The sequence below is a fragment of the Aulostomus chinensis genome, chromosome 1 (genome assembly GCF_037954235.1).
Source record: "Aulostomus chinensis isolate RoL2024-O1b breed Wild chromosome 1, RoL_Achi_v1.0, whole genome shotgun sequence".
In the NCBI taxonomy this organism is placed as follows: Eukaryota; Metazoa; Chordata; class Actinopteri; order Syngnathiformes; family Aulostomidae; genus Aulostomus; species Aulostomus chinensis.
This window is the reverse complement of record NC_141320.1, coordinates 35,331,030-35,344,322: the sequence shown is the minus strand read 5'-3', so window position 1 is coordinate 35,344,322 and position 13,293 is coordinate 35,331,030. Positions and strand designations below refer to the sequence as shown.

General features: G+C 38.8%; 1 non-coding gene across 1 annotated transcript; it reads right to left on the bottom strand.

Annotated features, from left to right (window-relative positions):
* Window positions 1–12,586: 12,586 nt before the first annotated feature.
* trnaa-agc (transfer RNA alanine (anticodon AGC)) lies at window positions 12,587–12,658 on the bottom strand. The gene has a single exon. It is a non-coding gene; the product is annotated as a tRNA-Ala (tRNA).
* Between the last annotated feature and the right edge of the window lie 635 nt (window positions 12,659–13,293).

The window sequence follows — 13,293 nt, the reverse complement described above, 5'->3', positions numbered from 1 at the left end:
TTAGCAACCAAATACTTTACTGTAGCATCATTTTCAGGATCGTAGCAACTCTCACTACATCACTGTAGCATCATTTTGAGGTTTTTAGCAACCTAATACATTACTGTAGCATCATTTTGAGGATCGTAGCAACTCTCACTACATCACTGTAGCATCATTTTGAGGTTCGTAGCAACTCTCACCACATCACTGTAGCATCATTTTGAGGATAGTAAAAACTCTCACTACATTTCTGTAGCATCATTTTGAGTATCGTAGCAACTCTCACTACATCACTGTCGCATCATTTTGAGGATAGTAACAACTCTCACTACATTTCTGTAGCATCATTTTGAGTATCGTAGCAACTCTCACTACATCTCTGTAGAATCATTTTGAGGATCGTAGCAACTCTCACTACATTACTGTCAGCATCATTTTGAGGTTTTAAGCAACTCTTACTGCATCACTGGAGCATCATTTTGAGGTCCGTAGCAACTCTCACTACATCACTGTTGCATCATTTGGAGATATTAAGCAACTCTAACTACATCACTGTAGCATCATTTGGAGGATAGTAGCAACTCTCACCACATCACTGTCGCATCATTTTGAGTTTTTTGAGAAACTCTCACCATATCACTGTTGCATCATTTTGAGATTTTAAGCAACTCTCACAACATCACTGTAGCATCATTTTGAGGTTCGTAGCAACTCTCACAACATTACTGTCAGCATCATTTTGAGGTTTTTAGCAACTCTCATTACATCACTGTTGCATCATTTTGAGGTTCTTAACAACTCTCACTACATTACTGTCAGCATCATTTTGAGGTTTTAAGCAACTCTAACCACATCACTGTAGCCTTATTTTGAGATTTTTAGCAACTATCACTACATCAATGTTGCATCATTTTGAGATTAGTAGCAACTCTCATTACATCACTTTAGCATCATTTTGAGGTTAGTCGCAACTCTCACTACATCACTGACAGCATCATTTTTAGGATCGTAGCAACTCTCACTACATTACTGTAGCATCATTTTGAGGTCCGTAGCAACTCTCACTACATGACTGTAGCATCATTTGGAGGATAGTAGCAACTCTCACCACATCACTGTCGCATCATTTTGAAATTTGAAGCAACTCTCACTACATCACTTTAGCATCATTTCTTAGATGAGTAGCAACTCTCACTATATCACTGGAGCATCATTTTGTGGTTTTTACCAACACTTACTACATCACTGTAGCATCATTTTGAGGTTCGTAGCAACTCTCACTACATGACTGTAGCATCATTTTGAGGTTCGTAGCAACTCTCACTACATTACTGACAGCATCATTTTGACTTTTTTTTTTTCAACTCTCAACACATCACTTTAGCATCATTTTTAGATTTTTAGCAACTCTTACTACATGACTGTAGCATCATTTTTAGGATCATAGCAACTCTCACTACATTACTGTAGCATCACTTTGAGGTTCTTAGCAACTCTCACCACATTACTGTAGCATCATTTTGAGGTTCGTGGCAACTCTCACTACATCACTGTTGCATCATTTTGAGATTTTTAGCAACACTTACAACATTACTGTAGCATTATTGAGGTTCGTAGCAAGTCTCACTACATTACTTACAGCATCATTTTTAGATTTTTAGCAACTCCTACTACATTACTGTAGCATCATTTTGAGGTTCGTAGCAACTCTCACTGTATCACTTTAGCATCATTTTGAGATTTTTACCAACTCTTACTCCATTACTGACACGATCATTTTGAGGTTTTTAGCAACTCTCACCACATCACTGTCGCATCATTTTGAGATTTTAAGCAACTCTCACTACATCACTGTAGCATCATTTGGAGGATAGTAGCAACTCTCACCACATCACTGTCACATCATTTTAAGATTTTAAGAAACTCTCACCACATCACTGTAGCATCATTTTGAGATTTGAAGCAACTCTCACCACATCACTGTAGCATCATTTCTTAGATTAGTAGCAACTCTCACGACATCACTGCAGCATCATTTTGAGGTTTTTCGCAACTTAATACATGACTGTAGCATCATTTTGAGGTTCGTAGCAACTCTCACTACATCACTGTAGCATCATTTTGAGGTTTTTAGCAACTTAATACATTACTGGAGCATCATTTTTAGGATCGTAGCAACTCTCACTACATCACTGTAGCATCATTTTGAGGTTTTTAGCAACTTAATACATTACTGGAGCATCATTTTTAGGATCGTAGCAACTCTTACTACATTACTGTAGCATAATTTTGAGGTTCTTAGCAACTCTCAACACATTACTGTCGCATCATTTTGATGTTCGTAGCAACTCTCACTACATTACTGTAGCATCATTTGGAGATTTTTAGCTACACTTACAACATTACTGTAGCATTATTGAGGTTCGTAGCAAGTCTCAGTACATTACTTACAGCATCATTTTTAGAATTTTAGCAACTCTCACTACATGAATGTCAGCATCATTTTAAGGTTTTAAGCAACTCTTACTGCATCACTGGAGCTTCATTTTGTCTCACTACATTACTTACAGCATCATTTTTAGATTTTTAGCAACTCCTACTACATTACTGTAGCATCATTTTGAGGTTCGTAGCAACTCTCACTGTATCACTTTAGCATCATTTTGAGATTTTTACCAACTCTTACTCCATTACTGACACGATCATTTTGAGGTTTTTAGCAACTCTCACCACATCACTGTCGCATCATTTTGAGATTTTAAGCAACTCTCACTACATCACTGTAGCATCATTTGGAGGATAGTAGCAACTCTCACCACATCACTGTCACATCATTTTAAGATTTTAAGAAACTCTCACCACATCACTGTAGCATCATTTTGAGATTTGAAGCAACTCTCACTACATCACTTTAGCATCATTTCTTAGATTAGTAGCAACTCTCACTACATCACTGCAGCATCATTTTGAGGTTTTTCGCAACTTAATACATGACTGTAGCATCATTTTGAGGTTCGTAGCAACTCTCACTATATCACTGTAGCATCATTTTGAGGTTTTTAGCAACTTAATACATTACTGGAGCATCATTTTTAGGATCGTAGCAACTCTCACTACATCACTGTAGCATCATTTTGAGGTTTTTAGCAACTTAATACATTACTGGAGCATCATTTTTAGGATCGTAGCAACTCTTACTACATTACTGTAGCATAATTTTGAGGTTCTTAGCAACTCTCACCACATTACTGTCGCATCATTTTGATGTTCGTAGCAACTCTCACTACATTACTGTAGCATCATTTGGAGATTTTTAGCAACACTTACAACATTACTGTAGCATTATTGAGGTTCGTAGCAAGTCTCAGTACATTACTTACAGCATCATTTTTAGATTTTTAGCAACTCTCACTACATGAATGTCAGCATCATTTTAAGGTTTTAAGCAACTCTTACTGCATCACTGTAGCATCATTTTGAGGTTCCTAGCAACTCTCACTACATTACTGGAGCATCATTTTGAGGTTTTGAGCAACTCTCACGACATTACTGGAGCATCATTTTAAGATTTTAAGAAACTCTCACCACATCACTGTAGCATCATTTTGAGATTTTAAGAAACTCTCACCACATCACTGTAGCATCATTTTGAGGTTTTTAGCAACTTAATACATTACTGTAGCATCATTTTGAGGTTCTTAGCAACTCTCACTTCATAACTGTCAGCATCATTTTAACGTTTTAAGCAACTCTCACTACATGACTGTGGAATCATTTTGAGGTTTAAAGCAACTCTTACCACATCACTCTAGCATCATTTATAGGTTCGTAGCAACTCTCACTTCATTACTGGAGCATCATTTTTAGGTTCGTAGCAACTCTCAATTCATCACTTTTGCATCATTTTGAGGTTTTTCGCAACTCTCACCACATCACTGACAGCATCATTTTGAGATTTTTAGCAACTCTTCCTACATCACTGTAGCATCATTTTTAGGATAGTTGCAAATCTCACTTCATGACTGTCAGCATCATTTTGAGGTTCGTAGCAACTATTACCACATCACTGTCACATCATTTTGAGATTTTAAGCAACTCTCACTACATCACTGTAGCATCATTTGGAGGATAGTAGCAACTCTCACCACATCACTGTAGCATCATTTTTAAAGGTTTTAAGCAACTCTTACTGCATCACTGGAGCTTCATTTTGAGGTTCGTAGCAACTCTCACGATATCACTGGAGAATCATTTTGAGATTTTTTGCAACTCTTACTACATCACTTTAGCATCATTTGGAGGATAGTAGCAACTCTCACGACATTACTGCAGCATCATTTTGAGGTTGTAGCAAGTCTCACTACATTACTGACAGCATCATTTTTAATTTTTTTGCAACTTTCACCACATCACTTGAGCATCATTTTGAGATTTTTAGCAACTCTTACTACATTACTGTAGCATCATTTTGAGGTTCGTAGCAACTCTCACTACATAACTGTAGCATCATTTTGAGGTTCGTAGCAACTCTCACTACATCACTGTAGCATCATTTTGACGTTTTTAGCAACTTAATACATTACTGGAGCATCATTTTTAGGATCGTAGCAACTCTCACTACATTACTGTAGCATCATTTTGAGGTTCCTAGCAACTCACGCCACATTACTGTCGCATCATTTTGAGCTTCGTAGCAACTCTCACTACATTACTGTAGCATCATTTTGAGGTTCCTAGCAACTCTCACAACATCACTGGGGCATCATTTTGAGGTTCATAGCAACTCTCACTACATTACTAGAGCATCATTTTGAGGTTTTAAGAAACTCTCACCACATCACTGTAGCATCATTTTGAGATTTTAAGAAACTCTCACCACATCACTGTAGCATCATTTTGAGATTTTAAGAAACTCTCACCACATCACTGTAGCATCATTTTGAGATTTTAAGCAACTCTCACCACATCACTTTAGCATCATTTTGAGGTTTTTAGCAACTTAATACATTACTGTAGCATCATTTTGAGGTTCGTAGCAACTCTTACAATATTACTGTAACATCATTTTTTAGGTTTCTAGCAACTCTAAATCCATCACAAGAGCATCATATTGAGGTTAGTAGCAACTCTCACTTCATAACTGTCAGCATCATTTTAACGTTTTAAGCAACTCTCACTACATGACTGTGGAATCATTTTGAGGTTTAAAGCAACTCTCACTACATTACTGGAGCATCATTTTTAGGTTCGTAGCAACTCTCAATTCATCACTTTTGCATCATTTTGAGGTTTTTAGCAACTCTCACCACATCACTGTAGCATCATTTTTAGGATAGTAGCAAATCTCACTTCATGACTGTCAGCATCATTTTGAGGTTCGTAGCAACTATTACCACATCACTGTCACATCATTTTGAGATTTTAAGCAACTCTCACTACATCACTGTAGCATCATTTGGAGGATAGTAGCAACTCTCACCACTTCACTGTAGCATCATTTTTAAAGGTTTTAAGCAACTCTTACTGCATCACTGGAGCTTCATTTTGAGGTTCGTAGCAACTCTCACGATATCACTGGAGAATCATTTTGAGATTTTTAGCAACTCTTACTACATCACTTTAGCATCATTTGGAGGATAGTAGCAACTCTCACGACATTACTGCAGCATCATTTTGAGGTTGTAGCAAGTCTCACTACATTACTGACAGCATCATTTTTAATTTTTTTGCAACTTTCACCACATCACTTGAGCATCATTTTGAGATTTTTAGCAACTCTTACTACATTACTGTAGCATCATTTTGAGGTTCGTAGCAACTCTCACTACATAACTGTAGCATCATTTTGAGGTTCGTAGCAACTCTCACTACATCACTGTAGCATCATTTTGACGTTTTTAGCAACTTAATACATTACTGGAGCATCATTTTTAGGATCGTAGCAACTCTCACTACATTACTGTAGCATCATTTTGAGGTTCCTAGCAACTCACGCCACATTACTGTCGCATCATTTTGAGCTTCGTAGCAACTCTCACTACATTACTGTAGCATCATTTTGAGGTTCCTAGCAACTCTCACAACATCACTGGGGCATCATTTTGAGGTTCATAGCAACTCTCACTACATTACTAGAGCATCATTTTGAGGTTTTAAGAAACTCTCACCACATCACTGTAGCATCATTTTGAGATTTTAAGAAACTCTCACCACATCACTGTAGCATCATTTTGAGATTTTAAGAAACTCTCACCACATCACTGTAGCATCATTTTGAGATTTTAAGAAACTCTCACCACATCACTGTAGCATCATTTTGAGATTTTAAGCAACTCTCACCACATCACTTTAGCATCATTTTGAGGTTTTTAGCAACTTAATACATTACTGTAGCATCATTTTGAGGTTCGGAGCAACTCTTACAATATTACTGTAACATCATTTTTTAGGTTTCTAGCAACTCTAAATCCATCACAAGAGCATCATATTGAGGTTAGTAGCAACTCTCACTTCATAACTGTCAGCATCATTTTAACGTTTTAAGCAACTCTCACTACATGACTGTGGAATCATTTTGAGGTTTAAAGCAACTCTCACTACATTACTGGAGCATCATTTTTAGGTTCGTAGCAACTCTCACTACATTACTGGAGCATCATTTTTAGGATAGTAGCAAATCTCACTTCATGACTGTCAGCATCATTTTGAGGTTCGTAGCAACTATTACCACATCACTGTAGCATCATTTTTAGGATAGTAGCAAATCTCACTTCATGACTGTCAGCATCATTTTGAGGTTTTTAGCAACTCTCACCACATCACTGTAGCATCATTTTTAGGATAGTAGCAAATCTCACTTCATGACTGTCAGCATCATTTTGAGGTTTTTAGCAACTCTTCCTACATCACTGTAGCATCATTTTTAGGATAGTAGCAAATCTCACTTCATGACTGTCAGCATCATTTTGAGGTTCGTAGCAACTATTACCACATCACTGTCACATCATTTTGAGATTTTAAGCAACTCTCACTACATCACTGTAGCATCATTTGGAGGATAGTAGCAACTCTCACCACTTCACTGTAGCATCATTTTTAAAGGTTTTAAGCAACTCTTACTGCATCACTGGAGCTTCATTTTGAGGTTCGTAGCAACTCTCACGATATCACTGGAGAATCATTTTGAGATTTTTAGCAACTCTTACTACATCACTTTAGCATCATTTGGAGGATAGTAGCAACTCTCACGACATTACTGCAGCATCATTTTGAGGTTGTAGCAACTCTCACTACATTACTGACAGCATCATTTTGAGATTTTTAGCAACTCTTACTACATTACTGTAGCATCATTTTGAGGTTCGTAGCAACTCTCACTACATAACTGTAGCATCATTTTGAGGTTCGTAGCAACTCTCACTACATCACTGTAGCATCATTTTGAGGTTCGTAGCAACTCTCACTACATCACTGTAGCATCATTTTGAGGTTTTTCGCAACTTAATACATTACTGGAGCATCATTTTTAGGATCACAGAAACTCTCACCACATTACTGTCAGCATCATTTTGATGTTCGTAGCAACTCTCACTACATTACTGTAGCATCATTTTGAGGTTTGTGGCAACTCTCACCACATCACTTTAGCAACATTTTGAGGTTCGTAGCAACTCTCACTACATCACTGAAGCAGCATTTTGAGGTTTTTCGCAACTTTCACTACTTCACTGTAGCATCATTTGGAGGATAGTAGCAACTCTCACCACATCACTGTCGCATCTTTTTAAGATTTGAAGAAACTCTCATCACATCACTGTAGCATCATTTCTTAGATTAGTAGCAACTCTCACTACATCACTGGAGCATCATTTTGAGGTTTTAAGCAACTCTTACTACATCACTGTAGCAACATTTTGAGGTTTTTAGCAACTTAATACATTACTGTAGCATCATTTTGAGGTTTTTAGCAAGTCTCACCACATCACTATAGCATCATTTTGAGATTTTTAGCAACTCTTACTACATCACTTTAGCATCATTTCTTAGATTAGTAGAAACTCTCACTACATCACTGGAGCATCATTTTGAGGTTTTTACCAACACTAAATACATCACTGCAGCATCATTTTTTAATTTTTTTGCAACTCTCACCACATCACTTTAGCATCATTTTGAGATTTTTAGCAACTCTTACTACATTACTGTAGCATCATTTTGAGGTTCATAGCAACTCTCACTACATAACTGTAGCATCATTTTGAGGATCGTAGCAACTCTCACTACATCACTGTAGCATCATTTTGAGGTTGGTAGAAACTCTCACTACAATACTGTAGCATCATTTCTTAGGTTTGTAGCAATTCTTATTACATCACTGGAGCATCATTTCTTAGATTAGTAGCAACTCTCATTACATCACTGCAGCATCATTTTGTGATTCGTAGCAACTCTCACTACATTACTGTCAGCATCATTTTGATGTTTTTAGCAACTCTTACTACATCACTGTAGCATCATTCTGAGGTTCTTCACAACTCTCACTACATTACTGTCAGCATCATTTTGAGGTTTTTAGCAACTCTCACTACATCACTGGAGCATCATTTTGAGGTCCGTAGCAACTCTCACTACATCACTGTAGCATCATTTTGAGATTTTAAGCAACTCTCACTACATCACTGTAGCATCATTTGGAGGATAGTAGCAACTCTCACCACATCACTGTCGCATCATTTTGAGTTTTTTAAGAAACTCTCACTACATCACTGTCGCATCATTTTGAGATTTTAAGCAACTCTTACTGCATCACTGGAGCATCATTTTGAGGTTCGTAGCAACTCTCACTACATCACTGTCAGCATCATTTTTAGCATAGTAGCAACTCTCACTACATCACTGTAGCATAATTTCTTAGGTTTTTAGCAACTGTCATTACATCACTTTAGCATCATTTTGAAATATGTAGCAACTCTCATGACATCACTGAAGCATCATTTTGAGATTAGTAGCAACTCTCACAACATCACTGTAGAATCATTTTGAGGATCTTAACAACTCTCACTACATTACTGTAGCATCATTTTGAGGTTTTAAGCAGCTCACGACATCACTGTAGCATCATTTTGAGGATCTTAACAACTTTCACCACATCACAATAGCATCATTTTGAGGTTTTTAGCAACCCTCATTACATCACTGTCGCATCATTTTTAGTTTAATAGCAACTCTCACGACATCACTATAAGCATCATTTTGAGGTTAGTCGCAACTCTCGCTACATCACTGACAGCATCATTTTTAGGATCGTAGCAACTCTCATTACATCACTGTAGCATCATTTTGAGGTCTTTAGCAACTCTCACTACATCACTGGAGCATCATTTCTTAGTTGAGAAGAAACTCTCATTACATCACTTTAGCATCATTTTGATCTTAGTCGCAAGTCTTACTGTATTATTGACAGCATCATTTTGAGGTTTGTAGCAACTCTCACTACATCACTGGAGCATCATTTTATCCTTGAGATTGGGGACCAATAATTTTAATGTCCATTTTGGGGACATGTACTGTACACACACACACAGATTTATGAAAGTCACTTTCAGGTGCCTGAAATTCCTTTGGGGACTAAAGTCTAGAAAAGTAATTTGAACATTTGTGTGTACTTTGTTTATTGATGATAAGATTTACACCGACCAAGTCAGCCATATTGGCACCACAATCCAATTGGCATGTCAATAAACATCACCCAATAAACCTAGGTCTTCTGTCTCAATGTATGTCACTGAAACATACTGTATTGTATTGCCTCACACTTACAGCATAAAAGGATGCATGGCGTGCGTGGAACTGCCTGAATCTCTTCTGCAATGGAAGTTTGGTCAACCGTGTGGAACATTCCTGCACGATCCCCTTTGAGTGGGAAAGTAGCATCAACACAGCACCACGTGGTCCACCAGCAGCTTGGATTTCTGCTCCTTGTCTTGTAGTTCCACTTGACTTCTACAAGGGAAGAGACTGCAAATAGTCAAGAACTCTGGGAAATTTGGTGGCTGTGGCCTCCTCAAATTCCACATTGATGTGGACACCAGTTCAAAGTTTGAAGTGCAGTTATCAACTCTGCACTGAAGTTGTTTCGTTAAAGGATAAATGATTTCCATTGTCCAATGATTTTTTTACATTCCAATCCTCTAAAGTGATGGACTGATACTGTAAATATGTAGAAATTCTCTATTGTTCAAAGTACAGATTCTGTGTTTATACATTGTTGTAGTTTTTATACTTGGAGAAACCAGAATCTAACAGGAAATCACTGTAGAAAGTTGGCTCAGTTTCATAAAGTAACAACTAAATAGCTTCAATTGACAGCGATTGACCTTAAACTTGGCTATTTTGATGGACTATGCTTGCTTTTCCACTGTCAAATGAACTTTTTAACGGGAAATTCCTGCTCATAGACTGGTTTGTTTCATAAATGAACCAGTAAGAGCCCTGAACTTAGAGAAGAACCTGAAAGGTCCTTGTTCTTCATGTGTTTTTCCATGATGGGCCTGTTTTCCTGCAGTTGAATGCACATTTATCAACACTAAATGGACTGTAATTTAATGAGTTGGGACTGTGAAACCTGCTGTGTATTTTTACAGTTTATTCCATGTAATTTTGTGGAACAGTTCATTACTGTAATTTGACGGTATTCGTCTGGAAACTCTGCTGACTGACTTTTTACTGTTTTTTTTCTAGTTTTTTTTCTTGACAGTGTACACAGAGGTCTGGTGGTTGAGCCGGGGCATTTTTACAAGCTGCTACCCGCATTCAAAAGACAAAACGGTCCCAGAGCTGATCGACCCAGAATGGAAATGGCACCTCGCATTTTGTGTTTGTGCCCCACAACATTGTCTGGCAGACAGTTGACCTGTCAATCACACACAGAGTCCCGCCCCCACACAGCTGAGAAACGCAGCTCTCAGCAGCTGCCTCAGTCACACAGAAGATAGACGCGTTTCCTGGTTGGCGAGTGCAGACACAACTTCTCTGAGTGCAGGATTCACTTCTCTCATTGCTGTTTGTTCACTGTTGAGGTTTTATTCCTCCACCAACCTGCTTCTGTCTGGAAAGAAACAAATAACTGGAGTGCTGCACATCAACAGACGTGGAGTTTGGACACGGACGAATGAAGTTTGGCTTTTTGTTTCTTCCATCAGATCAGAGCTGATAGGAAAAACAATCAGGTGGTTTTATTAAACCAGCAGTGAGCTGGACTTCAGCCCAGGTCCTCAGTCCCACTGTCAGTTCACTTCAACATGAATGAACAAAATCCAACCCTCACCTGGCCTGGAAATAAATAACAATTACATAACAATAACTCCTTTATTTCTCTCCTGTTCAGGTCCAGTTGGACTCATTTATCTCTATATGGTAGGATTTCACTTCATGAGTTCAGAAGCATCTTCACATGAGACGCTGGTTCCTCACATTGATTGATCGTTGAATTCTGTATTTGATCTCTGAATTCTGTGTTTGATGTCTGAATTCTGTGTTTGATCTCTGAATTCTGTGTTTGATGTCTGAATTCTATGTGTGATGTCGGAATTCTGTGTTTGATCTCTGGGTTCTGAGCATTGATCTCCTGCTTCAGTCTTTGATCTCTGACTGATTCTAAACTCATCAAAGGATCACATCAGCATCTTGCTCCAGACTCCAGATGGTGGTTTTACCAAGTGCACCATAGTCCTTGTTGCTGTCTGCTGTTGGGTCACAGCAAAGTAAGGAAACAGCCTGACGGTCCTCAGGAGGAAATTCAACAGCCTCCAAAGATGGAGGTGAATCTAGACCTGCTCATGTTGGCCATCCTTGATGAACTTGGGCGGTACTCTGGTGCAGGGATGAGGTCATGGAGCTGATCTGGGAGCAGTCCTGATGTTAAATGATGGGATGAAGGACAGAGTGGAGGCAAAATGGACAAAATGTGTCAACATCAAATAAAATTGTAAACCTGTTTGAAGTCTTATTTTGTGTCTGATGGCCATTTTTAAAATCACTAATGATTTTTTTGACTGAACGTCCTGGATCCTGTGGTGCCTGATGAGGAGACAACTTGAGTACAGAGTTGGAGAAGAGGGTTTTTGGCGGGGAGATGATTTTTGCAGTGCTACAAGTCAATAAAATGTCATCATGTTTCAAAATGTCCTCACTAAGATGGTTATTAATTCCTCATTCTCAGCTGCTACAGCCTTTAAAGAAACCCTTTGACTGGTGGATCTAACAAAGATCAGATGTTGTCTCCTCTAGAACATCAACAGCTTAACGTTGTGGGCAGGACTCCTACCTGAGCAGGGAGACCCCAATGGATTTCTAGTCCTGATAGGGAGAGGGAGCCTCCTGGGTCGCGGAGTGGGGAACCTGATAGGGAGTGGGACGATCCGCCCATTGTGGGTGATTGACAGGGCAGGTTTGATCTATGTTTTCATTTTCAAAAGTAATTTTGAATATTTGTGGAAAGTTCGCCCACCTTGAACATGTAGAAGATGTCTTCTGATAGTTAATCGACTGTTGTCACATTTAAGGATCACTTTAGCTGACAAGATGAAGGCTACAAAGGACCAGCTGGAGATGCCGGGGATTGAACCCAGGGCCTCATACATGCTCAGCATGCGCTCTACCACTGAGCTACACCCCCTCTGGTAGAGTCACTGTTTAACTGGTGAATGAATTTCCAGTTGATTTTAGGAAACCTAGAAGTTCCTCAGGTGCCATCAATCTTAAGTCACTCCTTCACTTTGTGTGTGGTTCAAAGTCAGTGGTTTCATCAGAGCTCAACAACAGAACAAGCTGAAGTCTTCTGGAGAACGAGGGCACCGATCCCACCACCTCTCACATACTAAGCTAGCGCTCTCCCATTGAGCTCCCTCCTCTGCTCAGCAACATAACAGATAATGCAGCTTGACCTTCAGGCTGCTGGGAGGTCAACACCTGAAATATTTCCAGGATTCTGTTGTGTTGGTAGAAACAGTTTGAGGGAAGAAAACCCTCAAACATGATGATGTCATTATTGAAGGCTTTACTGCTCCAAACCTTTGCTTGTTCTTCTGGGGTTGTGAGAGGTTCTGAGTGATGAATGGAAACTGAAGGTTTAGGCATCAGTTCAAAGTAGCAGGAGCTGAAGGGGACATTTCAGATTTGTTGAAGTTGAGTCCTACTGCCTTCTTGTTCATGATGATGGTGATGTCAGAGTTCTTGCTCAGAACGGTCCATGCTGTTCCTCCTATTAGTTCTGGAAAGTTGGAGCAAAACGTCATGCAGGGTCACAAGGTC